This window comes from Patagioenas fasciata, chromosome 7 (assembly GCF_037038585.1).
Source record: "Patagioenas fasciata isolate bPatFas1 chromosome 7, bPatFas1.hap1, whole genome shotgun sequence".
NCBI lineage: Eukaryota > Metazoa > Chordata > Aves > Columbiformes > Columbidae > Patagioenas > Patagioenas fasciata.
The window spans coordinates 3,408,209-3,434,552 of record NC_092526.1 but is presented as its reverse complement, the minus strand read 5'-3'; the positions used below and the strand labels follow the sequence as shown (position 1 = coordinate 3,434,552).

At 42.2% G+C, this 26,344-nt stretch overlaps 1 long non-coding RNA gene across 3 annotated transcripts in view; it reads right to left on the bottom strand.

Moving 5' to 3' along the window:
* The window catches only part of LOC139828388 (uncharacterized), a 200,715-nt gene that overhangs the window by 71,108 nt on the left and 103,263 nt on the right, over window positions 1-26,344 (bottom strand). The window contains exons 4-6 of one of the 3 annotated variants that reach the window (XR_011739915.1): window positions 18,574-18,667; window positions 18,044-18,115; window positions 15,608-15,712 (exon numbers count right to left, since the gene is read on the bottom strand). The exons of the other annotated variants lie outside the window; for them this stretch is intronic. This is a non-coding gene — a long non-coding RNA (uncharacterized lncRNA). Of the gene's footprint in view, window positions 1-15,607; window positions 15,713-18,043; window positions 18,116-18,573; window positions 18,668-26,344 lie in introns of those variants that run through there. 3 annotated transcript variants of the gene reach the window in all.

Genomic DNA, 26,344 nt, shown 5'->3' with positions numbered 1-26,344 from the left:
AGAACTACACCATAAAACAAAACTGACCAGAAATGTCCAAGACACAAGAACCATGCACCCCTTCGGCTGCTGATACAAGAAAATCAGCACCAAATTGGCACTATGCCAAACGGCACCAGCATTCCAGACCCCAGGATGGCACCTGAAATGCCTTTCGTGCCCCTGGAGCAGAATGAGACCCCAGGATCGTCTGACAGGCACAAGGCACGCTTCCCGAATTACACAACAACAGACACAGGCTGGAGCTGCCCTGCCCACGCTGGCATCGCACTGTAAAGCTCCCTGACCCCTTATGTGCCCGAAGGGGACTGTCCTGGGCTGCCCTTTTCTGTCTGAGAACTTTAAACCCACCCTGCAATTCCCAGCCCTCATGCCTCCACTTTTAGAGGGCCAAGGGACTGGATCCATCTTCAACAGAGGAGAACACAACATGGGCTAACAAGGATCTTCCTGCAGTTGTCACTTTCGCCAACATCACCTACAATAAGGAAAGCAAGGACACGCATACTATCAAGCACCCGAATAATATGTATCAGTAGTAGCCTACAAGTAATTGCTCACCTTGGCTAAGTTCTGGGAGGTACATTTGAATGATCTACCAGTGGCCACTGCACGCTGCAAAGGTTCTGGAGACAAGACACTCTTCCAGGAGAAGAGATTATATTAACAGCTATTAATACAACAATACAAACCAAAAAACAGCACTCCATCTTCATTGGAGTCAGGAATTTGGGGAAAATGCAAAGCACCTGGAAAAGAATCAACAAATGAAACATAATGACAAACAACCTTTCCACTACAGCTGCTACTGAACCTTTGCTGCTCCTGAAGCTCTTACCTCAAACGGACACCGCTGCTTCTCCAAAGACGTCTGCCCACGCAGCTCAAAAGCTGCCAAGTGCCGAAGGAGCAGTAGAGAACCAGCACCAAAGCAGTCCTGGAGCAGAATGAGCTCCCTGCCTGGGGACTGGGGCTCAAATACCCTGAGCCCCACCCATCCCCTTCCCACAATCCCCTGGGAAAGGGGAGGGATCAATCACCCCAGACCCCGCCCACCACCCTTATCAAATTAGCTGGAATCTCACTGGAAATGACAGCACCTGCACTTTACTGCTGCTATTGCATCTACAACAAGACTGAGTATGGATTTCAACTTAGATTTTTCCAGGGAGTAGATAGAAAATGAGATGCAATAATTATATTACTAATAAAATTGTGTATTGAAATTTCCTCTAAAAAGGGTCAGAGCTCAGTGTCAAATGTCAGAGGTCAGCAGTAAAGGGTCTGAAGTCAAGAGTCATATGTCAAGGATCAAAAGTCAAGGGTCAGAGCTCAAAGGTCAGATGTTGTTGGTCAGGGGGTCAGACTCAAAATGCAGGGGTCAAAGGTCTAGTGTCAGAGGTCAAAGGTGAAGTGTCAAGTGCCAAAGGTCATTGGAGGTCAAAGTTCAGGGGTCATAGGTTGAAGGTTAATAGGTCAAAGGTCATTAATCCAAATACCAGGGTCAAAGGTCATTGAAGGTCAAAGGTCACTGGAGGCAAATAGGTCGCCTGAGGTCAAAGGGTCACTAAAGGTCAAAAGGTCGCTTTAATGGAATGGGGGGGGAAGGGTAAGGGGTGATCCCCCTGCGAGGGTGAAAAATCATGGACTCCACACAATCCGATATGAATTCAAGTGAAGCCATTTATTACAGAAAAAAGCCTCCTTATATATGCGGTTATTTCTTGATCACTTGTCCACACTCCAAGCGTGCGTTAGCTGACTGGATATTGTCCATGTTCACAGGCTGTCCACGCGCCCGAGTCTCGCTGCTAATAAGGCTGTTGATTGACGTCGTGTTTTTGGCTTTCCGAGGTGGCCTTGAAATTCCTTGGGGCCTGGCTAGTTCAGTAACAAATCTCCCTCTAATAGAAACCCATCCACACATTAACTTCAAGAAAATCCCTCAAATCTCCCACAATTCCCCCTTTTTGTTTTTGAACCGGCCAGGCCTTGTTTACAACACAATCTTTGAAATAACTGCGGCATACAAAATATTAATTACAATTACATATAATGCAGTGTAAGCCTTACTTATGTCGTTAATCAGAAGATCAAACAACTACCCACCTATTTCCGAGCTTTTAAATCATTTGTCAGTAAGACTGTCATAGTAGAATTAGGGTTTAATGTACTGGTTTAGTTTGTCTGAAGTACTATGAATAGATTCCGAAGGATCGGACAAGTTAATACGACACATTCTCTCAAATTCTTCACAACCGTGACCTAGTGCTAGAAGTAAAAGATCTCCCGGTACACGGGAGGAGATAGGGACTGAACTGTGGGAAGCGGTTACTTATTATAAGCGTTACTTATTATGAGCTTTTGCTGTCATGGGTGTTCCTACGCAGATCAAAACAGATCATGGTCTTTTGTCTGTTTTGAAAAAACAAGGGGGAATTGGTGTGAGTCCAGCAGAGGTTTTGATAAAGGCATTGTATGTGCTGAACTGGCTTAATCCTAAAAGTGAGACTGAAATGGAACCTGTTGTTATGCACCATATCAAAAATGTCAAAGACTTTCCCGAAAACGTACTTAAGGTTTAGTGCGTTTAATCCGACCGCACAACAACGGGAAGGTCCTACGTCATTAATAACCTGGGGAAGGGGATATGCCTGTGTTTCTACAGGTAACCATAAAAATTTGTGGATCTCAGCAAATTATACCCTCTGCATCCTTTGAGCCATTGCCTGCCTACAAAGACGAATGGCAGCAACCAGCAAGTTTCGACGAGCCAGGACGAGTTAATCCAGCCGACGTGCCTTTGCTGGAGGACCCGATGGAGCGGTGCAGATCGCCCTGACTTCCAGGAGGAGAGCCTTGTGCAGAGCCTGGAGGACTTACTGAGACGGCAGGAGAGCCAGATGCAGGGAGTTTTAAAAGCTAAGAAACCATTAGATGGCGGTAACAGTAAAACTTGGCGGTTAATAGCATATAAAAAGGCATCATATGCAATTAAGGATAGTTTGGAGGCAACTGGCAGGGAATGTGAAAAATGGGAACGGGAGGGGGCGGAACTGGACCTCGCTCCTGAGGAGCTCTGTATTAAAAAGGAGCGAATACAAAAACGGGCTAGACAATGTGAAGAGGATGGGATGTGGTCTGTGCTTCCGTAAGAGAAGCAGATGAGTATTTGAGAGCGCAACACGGAAAAGGGCTGGAGACTGGGTCAGCAGATCGATTTACAAGTATGTGTCGACTTGCTGATCCACAGGGAAACACAAGGGAATTGTATAGGAGTGATAGTAATGATAATTTGGGTGCTGCCCCTATGCATCAGGGTAGAGATACTCCTCGAGATGACTCTCATAATGCAGGGCAACGCTGGCAATGGGTAATCAGGGATGCAACCGTTGAAGGGATTATGTTACCTGGCACTATTACAGCAATGCCAGCACACATAAATAACAGAGGACAAAGGCAGTGGTCGCCCTTTGATTGGAAAACGGTTAGGCAATTGCAAAGTGCAGTTACGCAATACGGTATGGATAATAAGCATGTGATGCAGCTCATCGATTCATTTTTCAAGGGGCAAGTACTAACTCCGACAGATATTAAGGCATTGATAGAGTTATTGCTTCCCCCAATGGGGTATTTGCTGTTCTTGAACATTTTCTATTACTGCCAATTCCACCCTCCCCTGCCACTTGTCCATTTACCAGCTGATGATCCATCACAATTAGCTAGCATGGACCAATTACTGGGTTGTGGGCAATACACAGGTGGTGTCGCTCGGGCAGCACTTCATCCGAGCATTTTGTGAAAGAATTACCAGGTAACCCTGTGCCACCCTATTCTACAATAAAGCAGGATCCTGGGGAACCATATATGAAGTTTGTGGACCGTTTAAAAGAAACTATAGATGCTTCTCCTAACCTGACTCCAGAGGCAAAAGCTGCTGTGGGTAAAGATTTGGCTACGATGAATGCAAACACCCAATGCCAACAGATATTAGCCAGCTTGGAAAAAACCGTTTCTCTGGCAGAGATGGTAGAAGTTTGTACACGGGTACCGATTATGCAACGGGAGGTAGAAAAGGCAAAAATACATTCTCGAGCCCACACTGAGGCCTTGGCTGCAGTGCTTTAGCCTGCAATGAAAGGCTGAAGCCCTTCTTGTCGCAGCCTAGCATGGTTTACTTGTGGACAGACAGGACATCTTTAAAGAAACTGCCCTCGATACGCTTAGCAGCATTACAAAAATGGCAGCAGATGGTTGAAGTCCCCCATGAAAATAATGAGGCTTCCTCCACTTGTTTGAAGAAACCTTGGTCCACCTATACCTGCGTACCATACGCTTCCCATACTGTTCTCCATCAGCTTCTCCAGTTCTCTTGTCCCACATCCTCTCGGCACCTGCTCCGCAGTGCATCTTTGAGCATCAGCCGCTCCTCTGAACACAAACTCCGCCATCTCCACCTCCAGCTTCATTCCAAAACATCTGAAATACCCTCTTAATACACAAATTCATGACCAACATGGAAGAAGACAGTTTTGTTTCGTATCAGTGGAAGACACCAGTCAACTTGCTGCACCCCGTGCCCGCAAGTCTGAGGACTTTGGTTCCACATGGACAATGACGGCAGCCTGAATGACACGGGAAAAATGCTCAAGACAGCAAACCTTAAAACACTCTTTGCCAGGCATATTTGAATCACTTGCTTCTGTACCATCAGTAGACTTTTCTCTTTTGTTCCAGCTCTGTTGTGTTCTTTCAACATCCAAGTATTACTGAATTCAGGAGTTTGTCAGATGAAAGAGGGTTTTTTTTGTTTTTCTTAGAGGAGGTTCTCATTTATGAGTGATCTGTTCTTGCTGGGGAGTATTCTTAACAGCAAATCTATATTAATTGTTCTATTATGCAAACCTGAGCGTTAACTACTTAAAGCATATTTTTTGCTAGTTACTAGCAAGTGGAATTTGCTTTTTTAACCTGCTCAGTAAAATGGGAAGCACCACTTACCGTCCATATCTTTGGGCTATATGGAGTCCAAATTCCCTTAAAAGAGAAAGAGAAGGAAGAATTTTGACTCTCATTCTGTACAATTTTGCTGCAAACTTTGTTGTGTGGGATTGCTTCCAAGAGCGAATGTGAAAAAAGACAATATTTGTATCGTAGTAATGGTCTCATCTATCTGTAGCACTTGACACCACAGCTGCCAGCTGTACGGATAAATATCATGTTACAGATAGATTGTGTCTGCAAAGCAGCGAAAACGGAATGTTAATTTAGGCTCAGCCATGCTAAAGCCAGGGAGGGCTCCAAGCATGCTCGGGGTTAAGGAGGTCTCCACAAAAGCCTGTGCCTTGCTCTGAGCTGAGAGCCTTCTTAAAGTACTTTAAATTACTAATTTCTCTGACTAACTTGACTATTAAGTCTGAGAGGTACTAGAGAGAAGGACACATACATATGAAGAATCACTCACAGAAAATCCTTTTCACTATATTGTCCATGTTTCCTTCTGGCATCCCCTTTCTTGCTGACTTGTCCTTCATAGTTTCCCAGAATGTATCCCCTATCCTCATCCATCCTCTTTATCTCCTCAGAGATGAGGTTCTCCAACGGAGGGAACGACCCAACCTCATCACCAGACACCACGTGATGCACACATTCCTCTTCCTCTGCAGCCTCAGATCTCTTCATTGAGAGAGGGAAGGACCAGGGTTCAACTTGCAGCAACCCATGACAATGCCGGGACCACCATACCATTGAATCATTTTGGTTGGAAAAAACTTTTAAGATCATCAAGTCCAAGAGTCAAGCCAACACTGTCAAGTCCACCTCTACCCCATGTCCCTAAGAACCTCATCTCCATCTGTCCAACCCTCCAGGGATGGTGACTCCAGCACTGCCCTGGGCAGCCTGTTCCAATGCCCCACAGCCCTTTGGGGAAGAAATTGTTCCCAGATCCAACCTCAACCTCCCCTGGCGCAACTTGAGGCCGTTTCCTCTGCTCCTGGCGCTTGTTCCTGGGGAGCAGAGCCCGACCCCCCTGGCTCCAAGCTCCTTTCAGGCAGTTCAGAGATCAGAAGGTCTCCCCTCAGCTCCTGTTCTCCAGCTGAACCCCCCAGGTCCCTCAGCCGCTCCCATCACACTTGTGCTCCAGCCCCTCACCAGCTCCGTTCCCTGCTCTCCACTCATTCCAGCACCTCAAGGGCTTTCTTGGCATAAAAGGCCCAACTGAACAAAATGAAGTTTGCACCAGGACCTTCTGGTGCTGACCAGACACCTGCAGAGCACTGATCAGTGTCAAACTCAGCACCATCAGAACCAGCCCACGACAGCCCCCTGGCCCACACTTTCAGCATTGCCTCCATCACAGATTGCCTACTGGAGCCCCAACGTGATCTACTATTATTCCATCTACTCTTACAACCTTCGAAGCCAAAGTTACGTTTGAAAGGTTTTCCTTTTCTTCTAACCCAAGCAAAGATATTTTCCTTTTATCCAGCTGCCTGCTCATCCATCTGCACGATTACAGGGATAGACCCAAGATAGCATCTACCACACCAAACAACCACAACTCCATCGCTGTCTTCAAAGGGCCACACATCCAGCCTAGCACTGTTTTTCTTGGATTCATGCAAGCAGATTTCTGTGGCTTGATGAACCACCACATATTGCCCAAACCTGAGTCAGTCCCTACATGGGTTCTTGGCCAAACAGAAGGTAAAGTGCAGTAATTGTTTAAAAGACAATAACATAATTAGGTCTCTAAGCCCTCAGAAGACATAACAATTATTCCAAATTAAGACAAAAATAAGAGGGGAAAAAAAAACCTAGCCAACAGTTCCAAAAAGAAACCTACTGTCCAAACGAACTGCTGCTGTCATTCTGACACCCAGTAACCGCGTGGAAAAAATTAGGAGAGAAAAAAAGTCAACTCAACCTCAGTATTTTAACTGTTTTTGCTTCTCAGCAGTTCTACACCATTGTGCTTTCTGTTCTTCCAGAAGCCAGACTTTGCTGCCCCTGAGTAGCATCTCCTATTACACTTTCAGAGGCAGAAGGCTGGACTAAAACACTGGCACGTTCAACTAAGTCACTTCTTACGTTCTTATCTATTTTAATATAAAAAACTAAAGCAACTGTTACTTACATCTAGAACTTGCAGCCAAAGTGCTTGGGTCAGGACAGGTTCCAGTACGTTACTGCAGACCATTAGGGGAAAAAAGAAAAGGAAACAACGTGCTGTCCTTTAGAGTCTGCTACCAACCTAGTGCAGCTGCTTATGCAAGACCCCTCTTCCACCTGCGATTGCATCAAGATATATAAAATTGCCTCCGACCTTCAATTACAAGCTCCCAGGTGCTTTTCAGAACCTTGGCTTCAGCAAATGGGCTTGCAAACTCTTTGACTTCATTCACCTGAGGTCAGGCACTAAGCTGAGATGCCCGTGTGGAAAGGCAACTTATTCTAGGCTAAACGAGCTAATTTAAAGTTCTGGCAAGTTCTTAGGGTGTAAGGACTAAATTAGGCTAAACGGACCTCGGGAATTATTCATTTGCCTTCACAGAAGTGAGGACCAAATCCACTATGAACTCCTTCACCAGGTGATGAGGTGAACCTGGTTCGGTTGTATAAAACACTTGGGGCATTACAATGCTGCAAGAAATTAGAAGAAATATCCAAAGCACAAAAAATAAAGCAGAAGTGGGGAAGGAGAGTAAGAAAGAGCATTGAGATGGGCCATGAAGATATGAGCAAGTCCTTCTTAAGGGCTGTTGTGTTACAGTCTTTCTATTATTTTTGCTGTCTTTAAATCACTCCTGTCAAGCCCAGTAATGACAGAGACTTTGCTCTCAGGTTATAGACAGTGAATATCCTCGTTGTCAGTCAACTGTTACAGAAACTCAACTAAGCAGTGTTAATTATCTAATATCTAGGCACTTTTCCTACTTCATAGTAATTTTCCATCCTATTAGTTTTTATATCAGAAGTCATGCAGAACTGACTCGATTTGTCTTTTGCACGCTGGTATAGTTGGAGTTTCTTAAAATGCAGACCTGAAAAAGAATCTTAATATCCCTGTTAATTTGTCACCCATCTGAAAACTGAACTTGAAGTAGTTTGCAGAATCTCTTCCACACAGGTCTTTTGTTTTAATTGAACTTTTCTTTTTCCCACAGGAAAGCTAATTTAGTATGACTTGCCACTAGTAAAATTGAAATTCTTTGACTAATTAATTTTTGTACCTGAAACTCAATATAGCTGGCTTTTTTCCCCCCCAGTTTTTAATACCTGCCTCTCAAAAATTCAATCCTTGCCTTCTGAAACAGAAGGAGAGTTAGAAAAGTTTTCAGGAATTAGAAGGTTTAACAGGGATTGCTTGACAGGTTTATAGAAGTTTTTCATGTCTACAGGTAGCTAAAATACATGCAAAGTCTAGAGCCGGCATGGGCTCCCATTATAGAAAAATTGTGTGGTAAAGGAGAAACCCATGAACTTTTCAACCCAGTTTCCACCAGTAAGAAACAGGAGACACATTAGAACTCATTTCCACAGGCAGAGATGCGATACACTGGTTGTACCACTCAATCAATCCGCAAGAGCTAAAAGAAACAACTTTTAGATAGTACATCCTAAAGGGGTAAATTTTACCCCTGGACCACATGATTTCAAGGATCAGGACTGCTGCTGATCTTTGGCTTTTATACTAAAATGTTTGTATTGCATCAGGTGGGGCCTCAGACATTTCTCTGCTATTTTATTTGAATCTACAACTTTCTATTTAAACCCTGCCTCACCTTTAGCGCCCCCAAATCACCCAGTCTTTTGCATTAAAGCTTACAGGTACTTCTAACCATTCTACACCATTTAGCAGATGTTCCTCGCTTTGGATTTTTGCCTAGCCGATAGAATAATATCTTACTGACTTCTGTTTGCCAACGGCAGAGTTAAGATCAACTCCGGTAATTGCAGCAAGACCTGTCATAAATTTAAGCCCTTTACATTATGCATACAAATGCTTCTTTCTGTGCAATGCCCAGAATACAGAAGAGGTCACATTTCGTGCCCAGGTGGGACATGGCAGAATTTGCCTCCCTACTCCTATTTTAAGAGCCTACGAGGGCAATATTGGGGGTGATACGTCCCAAGGAAGAAGGTAATGCACGCAATGTTTGGCCACGTCTCCAGCTGTGCCACGTCCCTCAACAGCAGATGTTCCTAATAAGCTGCAGAACAGTTGTTTTCTTTCTCATACTCAGCTCTGGAAGCAGAAAAATCACTGTTTTTTTTCGGTTCTCTCTCCCTTTTCCCTTCTACATCTTTCGACACCGCTGGAGATCTGGCTGGAAGCTTTCAAAGCGTTAATTTGAGACTCTGGCACCTGCCGAATGCATGATGGTGACACTATGCCGCGTATTGGCTTGTCTCACTGCTTCGTTACGGCTTTCAGACCAGTCGCACCTTCATTCTGCAGGTTTTGAGAGCTCCCATGGAAAATCCTACACCACCAAACGTGCACATTTAACACCGCCCTGGTCAGACACCAAAGTCATCTGTGCACAAGATTTACAAGGATTAAAGTTTCAGCTGCGTGTTTTACGAATTGTCACGATATATTTGAACCTTCTGAGCCTTCCCAAACTCGGGCCAGCCCCCGGGATGGCTGCGAGGCAGCGGGGCTGGCTCTGTTATACAGGGTGAGACGCAGAAATTCCTCCTGGAGACGCTGGTCACGTCGGAGCGGACCCTCCAGAGCCGCCCCTCCGACCCCAACGCAGCGGCCTGGAAGGTGATGCAAACAAGACATGACAGCAACACCCTTCACAGGCTTCGTTATCTTGAAACGCTGCATTAAAGAAAGAGCAGGTGTCTGTTATGTCTGGGCTTGCAGTTGCTTGAGATACGTGGGGAAGTGTCGGCATCACGCTCGCATTGATCTGGTTTTGGCTCGCAGAACAAGTTGGGAAGGAGAAAACCATCCGCTGTGCGTGCCCGAACATCCACCACCACCCAGCACAGCTCTCCCCTTCATCTCCCCCTCCTTTGAAGGCTTCTTTTCTCTGTCACACAGCCCAAGAAGACAGCCCAAGGTCCTCCAAGCATTCCCCACAATGAAGGATGGTTCCCTACAAACCAAACCCCTCCCTGACCTCACTCTGTAAACTCCTTTCCCAATGTGGGAGCTCTGCTTACACATTTGAACATGTACGTGGCAAATATGCAAAGCACGATATTTATGCAACTCGGGACATTTGAAGCAGCAATAGATAAATAAGACTTCTTCAACTCACATGTTAAAATAATCTTTTCACACATGCATATTTGAGGGAAAGAAATGTCACATTTTATAAGTGCGGGCTATATAGGAAACTGCACGTGACTGGCCTTGTTGGCTGTGACTGTAAATGTGCATTGCAACCAATAAAGCACTTTGTTGTATTTTCACATGAAACATTCACCCATTAATTTTCATCTTTCTCAATCGTTATATCTATAGTAGAAAACACTTTTCTGAATCTAAGTGGTATCATAAGTATAGTATTGCATGAAGTAATTAAATTTGCACTTATTAAATTAATCTGAATTCATAATACATCAAGACATGATGCAAAATACAAATATTTGTTGGAAACAAGAAGGAAAGCTTTGGAGCTGTGAACTCATCTGGTGCAGATACAATAACTCGGCGGCTCTGCTGGATTCTGTTTCGACAACAGACTTTTGGCAAATCATTAATACTTTTTGAATTCTAGGTAACAGAAGGATGTTTTATGTTCCATACTATAGGTCTTTTGACTTAAATCTTACCAAAACTGAGGTGGCTTTGTCTCAGAGATTTCATTTTCAACAGGAATTCATCAAGCAGTATGTCATCTGTCAAATATAAATCAACCGACCTCTCCTGAGTAATGTTTTTTAATTACCTGAAAAGCAAAACCTTTAGAGGTATACAGGTGAGTTTTCTGCTTTTTTAATAAGACACTGGTTTGCTGTTTATGTTTTTACCTTGGTCGGAAGCCCAGTGGTTTGTACGCGTGGTTTTGGACCTTATAAATAATCACTAATATATAGTTAGAAGCCCATAATTCAAGGGTAGCACAGGATCCTGTCACTGCCATGCTGGAGCGATGCTTTAAAATGCAGCAGAGCGATACTTGTGTTCTTTGCTGACCTGCAAAGGGAAGAAGTGACGCCTCAGGCTATGTCTACATCATTTATACCACTTTGATAGATTAAATCTTTACCACAAGGATGAGCCTTTAAAACACGCCTGAAAATGTTTAAATGTTCCACAGGTGCTCTTCCTGAGCACAAACAAAGGTTTCTCTTTGTACTACGAAAACAAAATTAAAAGGTAACAAAGTCCTGGGAGCTATAGTTTGTGTTTAAAACAAATCCTTGATTGGACATGTTGGATTTATTTATTTTTAGGTAGTATATTTTTGGAACTCACCAGGGTAATACCTATACATATATATGGGTGGGCATGTATGTGTATATACATTTATGTGTATCTTTCTGTATATACGTACATATATTTGCAAAAAACTTCCAATGTTCCAATCAAAGTATTTGCTCTGATATCTCTTTTGTCTCCATGTGAGAGACCTCGAAGACACCAGATTCTAGTATTAGAAATATTTGCTTTTTTAGCAACATTCTCTGCACTCAATAACAGCCACTGTAGATAACAATAATAAAATAGACCTTCACTAATAATTAAGTAACCCTGGTACACTTGGTTTAATTGCTAAGAACTGCAAAAACAAACTTGCCACTCTCAGCTCAAGCTCCCTTCCTTGTCTGGAAAAGCACAGATGACAACTTCATTTGAGATCTCTCAGATCAAGTATTCGTGCAAATATTAGTTTCGCATCCACACACGGTATTAGCAAAGACTCAATAGTATTACTGTATGAAGAAAATTAATTAAAAATATCACCAAATACGACTCACAGGTGAATATACAGCATAGAGCTACCCAGGCAGTATTCTGAAAATCCTTCCATCATAAAGCTCCTCATCTCCATTATCACAGATGTCCCACGTTGCTACAGATCAGGACAGCAGAACATGCTGCCTTCTGATTTAATGGCTTCTATATTTTTTGTCAAATCATTAATGAATTACATTTCTCTGACAACATCAGCTTACATTGTAAAAACATCCACAGACAGGACACCAAGTTTCTTGATCTATAACTGGAAACAAAGTGAATCAGTCAATTTGAAATTTCAGGACACTTCATATGCTGTCAAAAGGATGTAAAATAAGAGATGAGATGTGGCGAGGTCCTTGTGTGGCACCGCGAAGCGAACAGATAGATGAGCATGAATGTCTTGGAAATCTGATTTATTCAAATACATTTCTTAAGTATTGCTGACATTATTTGTACATGTGGGGATTTCAGTCGAAGTCGCAAAAAATGGTTATGATTACGTAGAGTTAATTAGTAGGAGCACAACTTCTGCCATTTAAGACTGTGGACTCCAGCAAGCAATGTAACAATTTGGGGAAAACTTCCTTTATTGTCAACTTCTCTTGGCTCTTCAGAATACTAAATTTTCTAATTACCTTCAATATCTCAAACATTTGTACCATGACTCTCACAGTAGTGTAAAGAATTCAGGACTGGGGAGGCCAAACCTCAAATCCTGCGGTCAGTGTTGGGCCCACCATGACAAGAAAGGCCTTGAGGTGCTGGAGCGAGTGGAGAGAAGGGAACGGAGCTGGTGAGGGGCTGGAGCACAAGTGTGATGGGAGCGGCTGAGGGACCTGGGGGGTTCAGCTGGAGAACAGGAGCTGAGGGGAGACCTTCTGATCTCTGAACTGCCTGAAAGGAGCTTGGAGCCAGGGGGGTCGGGCTCTGCTCCCCAGGAACAAGCGCCAGCAGCAGAGGAAACGGCCTCAAGTTGCACCAGGGGAGGTTGAGGTTGGATCTTGGAACAATTTCTTCCCCAAAATTGGAACAGGCTGCCCAGGGCAGTGTTGGAGTCACCATCCCTGGAGGGGTTTAAAAGACACTTAGATGAGGTTCTTAGGGACATGGGGTAGTGGTGGGCTTGGCAGTCTAAGGTAATGGTTGGTCTCAATGATTTTAAAAGTCTTTTCAAACCAAAATGATAATTCTATCACTCTATTTCATAAGTGAGAACATGAGAAGTGACACAAATTCTACCACTACAAATGGCTCTGGACTCTTCTTGCCAAATCTCAAGCCCAATCTAATTTTCTTACGCTACTTAATCATTTCCAAATTTGAAGGCAAGCAAGAATGAAAATTTAAAAACCTATAAACCATATCTGAATCTGCCATTGAAGTTACAACAGTCTTAAACAAATTATCTGTTAAGGAGCTTCACAGATTACAGTGGTATTAATGGAACAGAATTTGGTCCTTGGATTTCCAACTGGAGAAAGATGTTGAGTTCCATTAAAGTCAGCAAAACCTCAAGGAGAAGGAAGATCAGAAAATGTTCTTTATTCCAATCACTGTAACCTAAGGATGATCACTGGCTTCTCTCTCCTTATGCCTCTACGACAAAGAACAAAAGGCCAGAATTCTAGGACTCATTTCAGTATAAAATTGCTTTAAAATGTGCTTTCTGAAATAGATTACTTCTTTCTAATTCCCAAGGAGTTCATAACTGTACTTTTAGAAAGGCAATTTGGAATTTAACAAATACAGATACTTGGAAATGCCTTTGTGCTTTCTTACTTTCACAAAAAGCCTTTAAGGTCATATTTTTTTCAAACGTGGAGATTACTTTTGAGTGGCCGTAACCATGGCTACCGAATTCGGAACTGCTGAAACTGGAACCCAGCAAGACGTATACAATGCATACGATGTGATCCACAATAATTGTGACTCGGAATTACGGGAAATCATCTCAGTTGCTACCGCATTCCCAAACAGGGAAGAGGAGAGATCTACACTGTGCCAAATTAATCCATGGACCTCTTAGCCCATTTTGTAGCATCCACTCCAATGATCTGAGGCTTCATTGACCTGTCCTACAGTCTAAGGTCTTTAATTTTGTTGTCAACTCATTTTGCCCTCAGCAGAGCGACCTTAAACTTCAAGAACAGGGAATCTGGTTCACTCCGTTCAAACTAAGCGAGTAGAAATGAGAAAATCAGATATCATCTGATTCATTTAGCGAAAAAAAGTACCCTGTCCTTTTCCATGCTCTGTTCAATTGGCTTTCCTCTCATTTCAAAGGGATTTTTCTGTTACAGAATTCAGGATTCTTCAAAGTATGAGGAAGACTGAGACTTAAAGGACTAATACGGGTGAGTTGACAAGTAGATTCATTTTTGAAGAGCGATGACACTGTTTTAAATATTTAATGCACCGAAAAACATATGGAAAGAAAAATAATGTGAAGTTGGCTTTTGCACGATAACACCATATTTTCTGTATCTTTCTATGTTGCAGCCACATTATACAGAACTGTAAAAAAGAAAATGGCAGATCTCAAATCAGTTATCATGGTGCTATCAGCTTTAAAAAATTCATCTTTTTTCCTTATTTTTTCATTTTTGCAGTGCAATCAATAAACAAGCCATGGCTATCAATCTCCACACTGTGTAGCAATATTTTATGTTCAAGCTGATGGCTTCACATGATGAATTATAGTCATTAGAAAACATGATAGAATGTATCAGTAGCTTCAGCACACTCGTAAATGTTGCTGACAGAATAAAGTGGGAGGGTTTGCTTATCATTATTATCTGCATTTGAGATGTAAATATTATCCCAAGTATGCAGCATTCTTGACAGCCCATCAGAGCCCAATCTAACTATTTTCCAAACATGTCAAATGACATCTCAAGGCTATTCCCCCAATAAATATTTTGTATATATGCAGTTTTACGGGCAAATATTTGGATAGGTAACCATTTATGCTAGCAAAATGTGAAAAGAAAATCTGAAGCATTTCTCTGCTTTCCAATACATTAAAATGTCCACAAAGCCAGGATCATGACTGCCAAGTGAATCGCAACCAGGCACCTCTGACTTAGAAAGTGAGACAAAGAATACTTGCAGGAAATAATTATGCACATAGCGTAATAAAAGTCATCTCAGCACCATGGAGCTCCTGCGTTCTGCAGCTGAACGAGCTGTCAGGAGCCTGAACTGAGCTAGGAAAAGTGGAACAGAACAGCTTTACCAGCTTGGAGACCTTTCTTCTCCATCTTTGCTACGTAAAAGCTTTTTAGCTCCTGCACTTGTGGCGGCCAACAGAAAAGTGCGGCATCTTCAAATGGATTGAGGGACTAGAAATTAAAATAGGCCTTTAATGTCATGAAAAACCTCCTTGACAGGAGGGGAGCAGCTGGACCTGGGGAGCTGGGAGCGGAGCAGGATAAAAGCCCCAGGATAAAACCTGGGAGAAAATGTAGTGAAGTCACTAGAAGTGGAGAAAATGAGGGAAAGGAATGAAATTCCCCCAACCTGCCTTTTAGCTACGAGTCAGCCGGAGCTGAGATTAGAGCTACATTAGAAGAAAAAGCTGCCACCGCCAAAGTTAATGGGCCTCAGGACCAAGATGTACCTGGACACCATGTTCTCCTGGATCTGGTCATAAATAACGTGTCCAAAGATGCGGTAGGTGATAGTGACAAAGTGTGAGCACACGCTGCTTAGACAGTGCTTACGCCATTATTATTGTTTTCTGTTGCATGATTTGCTGTGAATCTCGACAAATTCCGGGAGCATCTGAAAACAGAGGAAGAGGTAGAATTTAAACCAAAAAACAAACCAAACTCAAACCAAACCAATCAAATCCAAATGAAAACAGGATAGGAAAGAAATACAAATGATTAACTTGCATTTAAAAGAATGAAGAGGCCACAACTAATCACAGGAATGAATATTTTCTAGCTGGGTGCTGGGAGGGGATCCAGGATTTCCAATGGGAGACGGAGCAGTCACCCCCAAACAGAGCAGAGCGCAGGGATTCCAGGTGAGATATTCAGAAACAAGCAAAGCAGGAGCTTCTGACCAATTATTATAATAACCCAGACTGAATTCTTTCCTCTTGCAAAATCTTGTGACAAACAAGATCTTTGAAACTCTTCCCTACCTTTTTGCCAAGGTTTGTTAAATAAATCTGTATTCTGTTCTTATATAAACCCCATCAGGTATTGGCACCCAGAGTGATGGGGGTCAAAACCAGTTGGATTTGAATGCGGTCTTTTTTGCTGAGACAAATTCAATTAATTTCAATGTATAAGTTAACATCTAAACATTCCTAAATTTCAAGTAAACACCTGGCATATTAAATTGTACATGAGCATTAAGCCTTTCAGTCTTCTTTACAGTAGGCTACATTATAACCTTCCCACCTTATTTTACCCTACCAATGAGTTATATTAGAAACAATAGGTTATATTACACCTACTGTACATTTTAAAACAAAGCAACAAATTTCATTGTACACGGAACAATATCTACAAATGTTGTTTTCGCATCCTTACATCATGGATAACTACTGTCTACATTGACTCCTACATGCACAAAACCCCTTCTCCATGTAAAAAATGCACCATCCATGTCTAAAGAAATGGTTAATACCTGCATTGTATTTGCACCCACTAACACCAGTGAGAGCCAGACTGGGACGGGCTACAAATCTCAGCACAGAACTGCAATGCTCTGTACTTTTCCATCTAGTTCAATAAGCAACTAGTTAGAAAGACAGAAATAACACAGGAGCTGTCAGTCACGGCAATAATCTCATCTCCTTTTTTCCCTTCTATTTTCCGGCTGGATTTCCCACCTGTCTGTCCCTGCTGAATTCTGCTCTGGGCACTTCTGAATCTGCTACTCCCAATACTGCAGATTACTGTATCAAGTATAGGAGAAATGCATTAAACTCTGATACAGGCCAATATTAAGATAACTCCTGTTCGAGAACCTTGCTGCTTTTACATGGCAACCAATCGGAGCTTATCGCATATTTTTTCATTCCATGCAAGCTGCCATCTTGTAAGAAAAAAAGGAATAAACATATGGATCTGAAATATGTTGGAATAATCACTTTGTGCACTGCTACTTGCCTGTCTGTGTAGACATCGGAGAACACATAATATCTAGCTTTCTACATGTTGTGTTATTTCACACCGCCTCCCGTTTCACACGGAAAAGGCATTTGACTTTGTCTAATACAAGCTCAGTTTCTCATAGATTTACCACCAAGAAGAATCCGCCTATCTAAAGTAGTCTTATTTATTTCAGCAAAAATACTGTAAGTTTAAGGTATGAAATGTTGAAAAAGCATCAACATTACGATGACTGATAAATATAAAGGTCACATAACATGAGGGCACAGGTCACTATTTTTTCTAGGGAACAACAAGAAAATGGGTCTGGTGTGCAACAGCTAAAAAGCTGTTCACTGCTTACCTATTCAAGACATAGGCTGTCCAGACTTAAATTTATATACATCTAGAAAATGTACTGACAGAACTTTATTAGAAACTACAAAAACATAGAATAACAAAGCACGACTTTTGTTTTTCTAAAGAAGACATGGAGCCAAATAAACATGAAACAACACAGCACAGATTTCTATGCCAAGGTATTCAGACAAGAATGTGGGGAGAGGGAGAGAAGTGGGGAGCAGAGACATTTCTCCTATATGATTAATAAGCAAATTATATATCATCACTTCTCCTCCAGCATTTCAGAAACATATCTGGTCTTCTTGGGAATCTCTCTTAGTATGCCAAGTAGCTGCCAAGACTTCCACACTCTCCATGCAGATGATTAAACTGGTCAAAATATTGTTATGTGAAAAATGAGTAAGTCAGAGGATAACGAATTTCTGGATTTTTGGGTTGTCTGAAAAACCTCAGAAGAAATCTGGCAGCATGGAACATGTGCAGGATGAGATGGAACAGAGGACACAGGCACAAGGTCTCACAAACCAGTCCTCAGAGGCTTGTACCACTTTGTAGCTTGAACCTGTTCTACGCTGCTCCAGCCTATTTGTTCTCCATTGAATAAATGTGGATATGAAGAAAATGAAACAAAACAAAAACCTACCCCTGAAGCTGTGTGAAATGACTGGTTTATGGCATCTAGTGAGCACCAGGAGTTTGCATTCGCACTTAATGTCTGGAAGGAGAAATTGGTGGAATTTAATCACTTAACAGTATGAATGTGGCGCGTCCAGTTCACTGCTCACCTCACCTTTTTGGACATGAAAAATGGATAAGATCTGCTGGCATCACAGGCATCTCGCTTCAATTAATTACCTCGTCTCGCAGCAGAGTGTTCAGCTCGCAATGCTATTATTATTATTATTGAAGTACAGATCCTCCACGCTAATGAGTATCTTGGAAACATATGCAACCGAATGGCTAGATATAGGAGATGCTTCATGTCGTCAGACGTTTTAATGAAAATTATAAAAGTTTTGAGTCATACTTTGACCTGTGTGTGCGTTCATTAATTAGAGCAAAGTATTGCGAAAGTTGCAGAGGGGTGCAGCAGGAGCATGAATTAACCTCCATTCTATTCAAGCCAAGCTTTGTCACTTATATATCACTTGAAAATAGATGCAAAGCATTCACCTGTTTCCCTCTGGTATTTGGAGGAGTGTTCCCCAGGACTGCTCTGTCTTCACAGGGATTTAAAAGCAAGAAATCTTCCAGAAAGCAGAGTTTCCTGCAACACATTTTGATCTGTAAATACTAGCCTTAAAAACTAAATCCTCCAAACCTACATTTATAGGCTTATTTTCATGATGACAGTTTCGCTGCATTTGTTGAATTGTAAACCATGTAAAGCTCAGCAATAAAACGTCTGCAATCTGTAGCGGTAATGGGAGGCACGTCTCATAAACAAGATAAGTTGTTTCTTGCCAATATTGTTACACTTCATAAATACGAACTCAAGTCTGTCGTGCGTCTCCTAGATCAGCAGCAGACTTTTATTTTAATTAAACACAACATATAAAATATTCATTTAAAAAACAAACATCATTGTTTTAAAGACATTATACTAAATTAAATTATAGTGCTTTTGTCATAAAGTTCTCGCACAAAAAGAACAATTTTGAATTCTGAGTGGACTGAGAGAGCAGAAGTGTCCATCTAAAACCTATAGAAGGAAGATGGTAGCTGCCCTATGAATAAATAAACTACTTATATTTCCTGATAATGTAAGTGCTTATATGAACTCATTCCAATTCCCAAAGACTACTCATTTCAGCTGTGGTTGTAATTAAGAAACTACATCACATGGCAGCAAGGAAGATGCTGCAAGTCCCACTTTATGCAGCAGAACTCCGAAGTGTTTTACTTTGCACTGACATAATTTATAGTCTCATTTCATTAGGCTAATGCCGGATAACTTTGATAGAGCCATCTTTGACAGTCCCATCCCAAAAGTACTTCAGTCTTTGAAATCCACCCTTCTGAGTGCAGATTGACCAGGATATACAATCACAATACATATCAACTAAAACCTCATTCGATAAAAATGCTATTTCCAGTTTAGTAACACAAATCCAGCTTCTGGATTTAGCACGGAATCCAAACACGTTTCTTCTGACATGAGCCTCAAAGACGGTATAAATTACGGAAACCAAGTTTTTAAATTGTCAGTAAAGAGGAATTTTAGGAATTGAGAAGAAACTAGTCAGAAACATTTGAATGCTGATTTGTTCTATAGAAGCAGGAGCCCATCACCATGGCCTGGGAGGCAGCAGCCACCTACAAAACGTTTCCTGTGTGGCCAGCATGGAAAAATCTATCACTCAGTTGTAAATCTAGCAGAGCAGTAGTACAAAATCACAGGAAAAATTAAAGTCTTGAGATCTGTCTATGTCTTGGGTCACCGAAAAACAAAATCTGCCTCAAACACGCATTCTACTAGGAATTTTCCAGAAAAAAAGTCCTCAATCAGCCCCAGATTCAAGAAGATGAAGAAAAGATGCAATAAAATCCCTGTCCTATTCAGGAGAGACAACTTGGCCCCTCATGGGGTTTTGGAGTCCTCCAGCTTCAGTGCAAGGGATGTGAACTATTTATTTATTGATGGTAAAAGACAGGTAACAGTCAATGGACGGAACGGGGAGCATGTCCTCAATGGGCATCTTCAGAGGCTTTCTTCAGGCCATCCTTCTCTGGGATTTGCCACGTTTCAAGCCTTAAACCCTTCCTTTGCACAAGAAGATGATGAAAAATATGGGTTTAAGGCTTGAAATATGTCATTTTCACAAGAAAAAGGTGAATGAGAAAACACACAAAACCCTGACCATCATCTTTAGTCTAAGTCTGACGGCTGGTAACAGTTGCACTCATTTCACACAGCCATACGCACAAAAAGAGCATAAAGCATCCTTTCCTTCATATGCTCATCTACAGCATCAGTCAGCTCAGCTTGTTTTTTTCAGTTCATAATTTCTAAAGTTTTAATAACTGTTTCTAATATGCAAGTTTATAGTTTTTCATTTAAAAAAACCCTTTCATTTCAGATTTCCTCCTATTTTCAGCAAATGAACTTTTTATCATGAGAAGTAGAATAGACAATAGCTGTTTGGCAATAGGCTTGATGATTTAGCTCATATATACTTTTCCTAATCTCTTAATCTGTCAAGGCATATACTTACATTCGAGTTGCTGTTAGTACTTCACTGATTCAGTACACACAGATATGGCACAAAAGTCATCTTAGCAGGTTTCAGGTTTTCACAGAATCCCAGAATCCCAGAATGTCAGGGACTGGAAGGGCCCTGGAAAGCTCATCCAGTGCAATCCCCCCATGGAGCAGGAACACCCAGCTGAGGTTCCACAGGAAGGTGTCCAGGCGGGTTTGAATGTCTGCACAGAAGGAGACTCCACAACCTCCCTGGGCAGCCTGGGCCAGGCTCTGCCACCCTCACCAGGAACAAGTTTCTTCTCAAATTTAAGTGGAACCTCCTGTGTTCCAGTTTGCACCCATTGCCCCTTGTCCTATCACTGGTTGTCACCGAGAAGAGCCTGGCTCCATCCTCCTGACACTCCTCCTTTCCATATTGATCCCCATGAATGTGTCACCCCTCAGTCTCCTCTTCTCCAGCTCCAGAGCCCCAGCTCCCTCAGCCTTTCCTCACACGGGAGATGCTCCACTCCCTTCAGCATCTTGGTGGCTGCGCTGGACTCTCTCCAGCAGTTCCCTGTCCTTCTGGAACTGAGGGGCCACAACTGGACACAATATTCCAGGTGTGGTCTCCCCAGGGCAGAGCAGAGGGGCAGGAGAACCTCTCTGACCTACTGACCACCCCCTTCTAACCCACCCCAGGTACCATTGGCCTTCCTGGCCACAAGGGCCCAGTGCTGGCTCATGGTCACCCTGATGTCCCCAGGACCCCCAGGTCCCTTTCCCCTGCACTGCTCTCTAACAGCTCATTCCTCAACTTATACTGGAACCTGGGGTTGTTCCTGCCCAGATTCAAGACTCTACATTTACTTTTGTTCTGTTTCATTAAACTTTTCCCTGCCCAACTCTCCAGCCTGTCCAGGTCTCTGGATGGCAGCACAGCTTCCAGCTTCACCACTCCTCCCAGTTTGGTGTCACCAGCAAACATCGAAGCATTCCTACATTATATGGTCAGTTATAAAAGACAAACCACATTGGGAATATTTCTATTCTTAGTTGATTTACACTAAAATAAACAGAAGACAATTTATATAAATGAATTGCAGTAATAAACAACTGGCACTAACTAGACCAACTTCTGTATGAGGTAGGGAGAAGGGATTAATTGCATTTCCAGATTGAGAAGGAATCTAAGAAGTAGGATTCTTGCTGCTATCCTACACTTAAATTTACCAAGAAGCAACTTCAACCCTGACACAAATGTTTCGAACTCCTCAGAGAAATCTGAGTAAGCTGGATAAGTATTTAGTGAACTAATTCAGTCCCAGCTTCCTGTAAGGCTGAGTGACCAGACTTGATGTTTGAATCACACAGTCATTAATTTTTATAAAAAATGTAAAATCTAAAATTACTAAATTAGACTGGTATTCAACATATCAGCAAACTGGTCCAGTAATTTTCCTTCATATGGATTCACAGAGCAGGCTGTTTCCTGATCAGTATTTTCCTCTGATGAAAAACTGTTCAGATTTTGCGACAACGGAGCTATAAAAGTTATCAGTTCAGTCCCTTCCACGGTCTGTGAGCTGCACAATCACCAGACGGATCCTCTTTGCTTACCCTAAAACCTGAACAAGACTTCTCCAGAACAAAGGGCGAGCCGTGCCGGCTCCGAGGAGATGGAGGAACATCGACTCTCTTGGCACTTCAGCGGCCTACAACCAAATCTGTTCTTTCGCTCTCCTCCTTTTCAACGCATCCAAAGGTGGTGCTGGTGGAGAGGAATGATGACGGATGGGGAATTCAAAGGGCACGAGATCTCTTCTTCTCAAACATCCATCAGCAAGGCAACGTTAGACTCATGTTTGGCTGAGAAACACAGAATTTCAGGCCTGGTGGCTCCAAAGAGGGACTAATACATGCAAATCGTCTGAGTCCAGACACCTTATATACTTCTGGACATTTTTTTCATCTCACAGAGCTTTAGAGAGTCACCACCTTCTCTATTAAAAGTCTGAACAAAAGCTGGGCTTCTTAAAGCAAGGATTTGTGTTGGCTTTGGAGGACATTTTATATCATCAAAGTCTTCCTGCTCTCCTAAGCAAAGACAATCTCCCCAGTCTCTCATTCTCAGATGTCTCGCCTTTTCCACGCTAACCAGAAAAGTCTGTTTCTTGATTGGGTATCATATTATTCACAAGCCATAAGTATTTGCATCATGTGAAGGAAGCAGCTCACCAAAGCTACGTAATTACAGAGTAAAGTGAGAGGATTAGTATCGATATTGCCCAATGTAGTTCAGAGGCAGGTCTCCTCCAGAGCCCAGCCTATGGCCATCACCACCTCAATTCACACCTTCGGTGAAGCAAGAGCTGGACCAGTTAATGATCACTTATTGTCCCCACTGCGGAGTTCAACGCGTCCTTTGTTGTTTGCTAAATTGCAATGTGTTACTGAAGCTGCCGGGAGATGTGTGTGAGAACCGGACCCCGCGCTGCTCAACAAGGCCCAGCACAAGCCCAGCTCAGAGCAGCTCTGAACATACACACACCACGAATAATTTCTCTGTATTCTTCCAATGCAAAAAGTGCCGTTATGCCCCATTATAGATAAGGCACACAATGCCAGTCTTGACGCTAAGAAAACAGAGCAAGGTGTTAGCAGAAAGACTGTAGGGCAGCTGTCCCCATGGTAAATGCCGACACAAGCCAGGGCGATGTTAACACCTTTGACAGGTACACAGAACCCTCAGTTTTCCCTATGCAGTCCAGCAGTATTGTGCTTACGCTGATAGAATCAAATCGGAATAAATCACTGGTTTTTTTTTCAGCAATCGTTATCTATCTTGAGTGGCTGTGAACTATGTTTTTGCCAATCTGTATGAATTGTTATTCTAAATAACATCTAAATTAACTTTGGTATTTCGATTAACACGGCGAGAGCCTTGAGCTGTTTATTTTATAATCATTCAAACAACGTTTTTACTCAACAGCTTCATCATAACATTTTCATAAGCTAAAACTTGCATGGCATTTAGCAATTTGAGAATAGTTATCAATACACAACCAGTAGCTAGGAATGCAATTTTACCCCATGTTACAGATGGAAATGCAAGCAGTATGTCGAAAAGCTTCTGAACAGCCACATAGAAAGTTATTAGCGAAATGTATATAACAATTATTTCTGTAAGAGTTAAAGGTATGTTTACCAGGGAGTATATAAAGCATCTACATGGAATTAAGCATGTTTGTAATTACTGTGATGACTCAAGGAATGTTTCAGCAGGCGTGGAAGCGGAGTCACACCTACTAAATAGGAATGGGAATACGAAATCGCCTTTCTAGTATCATACTAGTTAGGCAAACAGTGTTTAGAAAAATACATCCTAGAAGTTTCTGCCAAGTTAAATACTTTCTAACAGATTAACTACTATTAAAAACGCTGAAGCAAATCCCCAGGTATCCTTATTTTTCCCAAATGTGTACAATAATGCCTCAAACATACTGTACAATCCTAATAAACAGTTACGTACCTTCTGTTACAAACACATAAAGACACGGAGCCTACAACAGGATGGATCTGGGTGCAGGAGTCCGTGTGTATGTCTCACGATGGTTTATTTCTACCGTTAAGAGCGATGAAAACCCCTTGCGGGGCTCGGCTGGGGTCCCTGGAGCCACTAATTCCCAACATCATCGACGCGGGATCAAGAAGCACCACTGATATTTTTCAGCTGGACCAAAGTCCAGCTCAGCAACATTTTCCAAAGTGAAAAAAACTTACATCCATCAATTCTAAATATATGTGGAGCTAAAGATAGTAAAGCTCAACTTGAAAAATCACGGCTAAAGCGAACATACACTCAGGCTCAGTCTGTGCACCAGCTGTGGAGAAAAATGTGCTGAAAAGTAGAACATTTTGTCTCTTTTCATTTATCAAACATTCAGTTGCAAACACAGTCATCTGTTTAAGAAGAGCTGGGAATCTGTTAAAATTATTCATTTGATGGTTTTGTGAATTTCAATCACAATTTTCTCTGGAATTTAAATTCTCAGGTAACTTTTTACAGATAATGCTTTCAATCAAGAAAAACTTTGGTTACTGGAGGTGTTTTTTTTAAATGTACTTATACACTTTGGCAACATCTTTTCATTTACTTGTACAAATCAGGAATTCATTAATATTAGCAATGTTATTTTGCTAGACAGTTGCAAAACACACATCTGCACCACGCCTGAAGATCAATGAATCAGCCTAACTGCTAGTATAAATTCAAATATTACTTCATTTCTTTTTCCTATATGTTATCATAGGTAGTTTGGATTGCTAATGTGTTGTCAACTCTGACAATTCCATCCCTCACGAGGAAGGATTTACAAGTTCATACAATTTACTAAGTCCCTAAATGAATCGGTATTATGAGGAATAAGGCAAGACGGGAAGCAGGTGGACTCCAGGTGAAAGGTTTTAAGCAGGACTTCATCCTTTATTTCCTTTTCACATCTATGAGAATAATAGTGGTCCAAGAGTGCATCAAACTGGTGATTCCATGTAAGCCACATAAAATGTTCACTGTCTAGAACACGTTGGCTGTATCAGAACTAATTCTGTATAGTCTCTTTAAGACCAAGAGAAAGAAATGTTTATTTCGCCTTCAAGAGTCCTGTTCCCTCGCTGGTTGTTTGAGCCCCAATCCTCATCCTCCTCACGATCACTCTTTTTCTTCTTTCCTCCTTGCACATTCCCTTATTCCCTTCACATCTTGCTCTCCTCTCCTTTTCCCTCACGGTACAAACACGTATTTAGCCCGTCATACTAAAAATGCCCACTGCTACCCACACTCCTCCCATTGCCCTTTCGCCCTTTTTCTCCTTTTTTTTCCCCATCTTTTATTTCCTAATTTTTTCTCCTTTTTTTATGAGGTCTCTTTAGCTTCTTTGCCAACTCTTCCCAGTGTCCGTCCCCCTAACTCTTTTCCAATCCATCCCAACTCCACTTCCATTCTCTAGGACATCTATACCTCCCCTAAAAAACCACCTTCCAAGGACCCGAACATCGCAAATCTCCCTTCCTTCTTCAATTCAAAAAAACAGTATGACTTCATTTTTTTTTAAACATCAATTGCCTCATTTCCTTGCCAGTTTGGTTGGTTGGTTGGTTGGTTGGTTGCTTGCTTGGTTGGTTGGTTGGTTGGTTGGTTGGTTGGTTGGTTGGTTGGTTGGTTGCTTGCTTGCTTGCTTGGTTGGTTGGGTGGGTGGGTGGGTGGGCGGTTGGCTGGTTGGTTGGTTGGTTGGTCGGTTGGGTGGGTGGGTGTTTGGTTGGTTGGGTGGGTGGGTGGGTGGTTGGTTGGTTGGTTGGTTTTCTTCTGATCTAAGCTTCCAAGGCTCCACCTCCTTTCTTCAACTCTCCACACTCTATAGGGAGGATGGGCCTCCAAGACAACCCTATATCGCATTTTCTGTAAGCAGTTCTGACGTATCTTTACATTTGAGGACACCAACCCACTCAACTACCTCCTCATCCTCACTCAGATTCTTCCGAAAGACTCACGGCGTTCCTGGTGACAGGAAAAGGGTTCATCAAAGTGCTGGCACTGAATTGCTCTGTGAGGGAACCTCCTACACCCTGGGATAAAAATAAACAACAACAGGCAGAACTACTGCTAAGGAACCATATGCTTCAGATTTTTGGCTATCACCAAAAGAATGGGAATTGTTGGTACTCTGGGTCCTGGAGAATCAAACCACACATAAAGTAAAA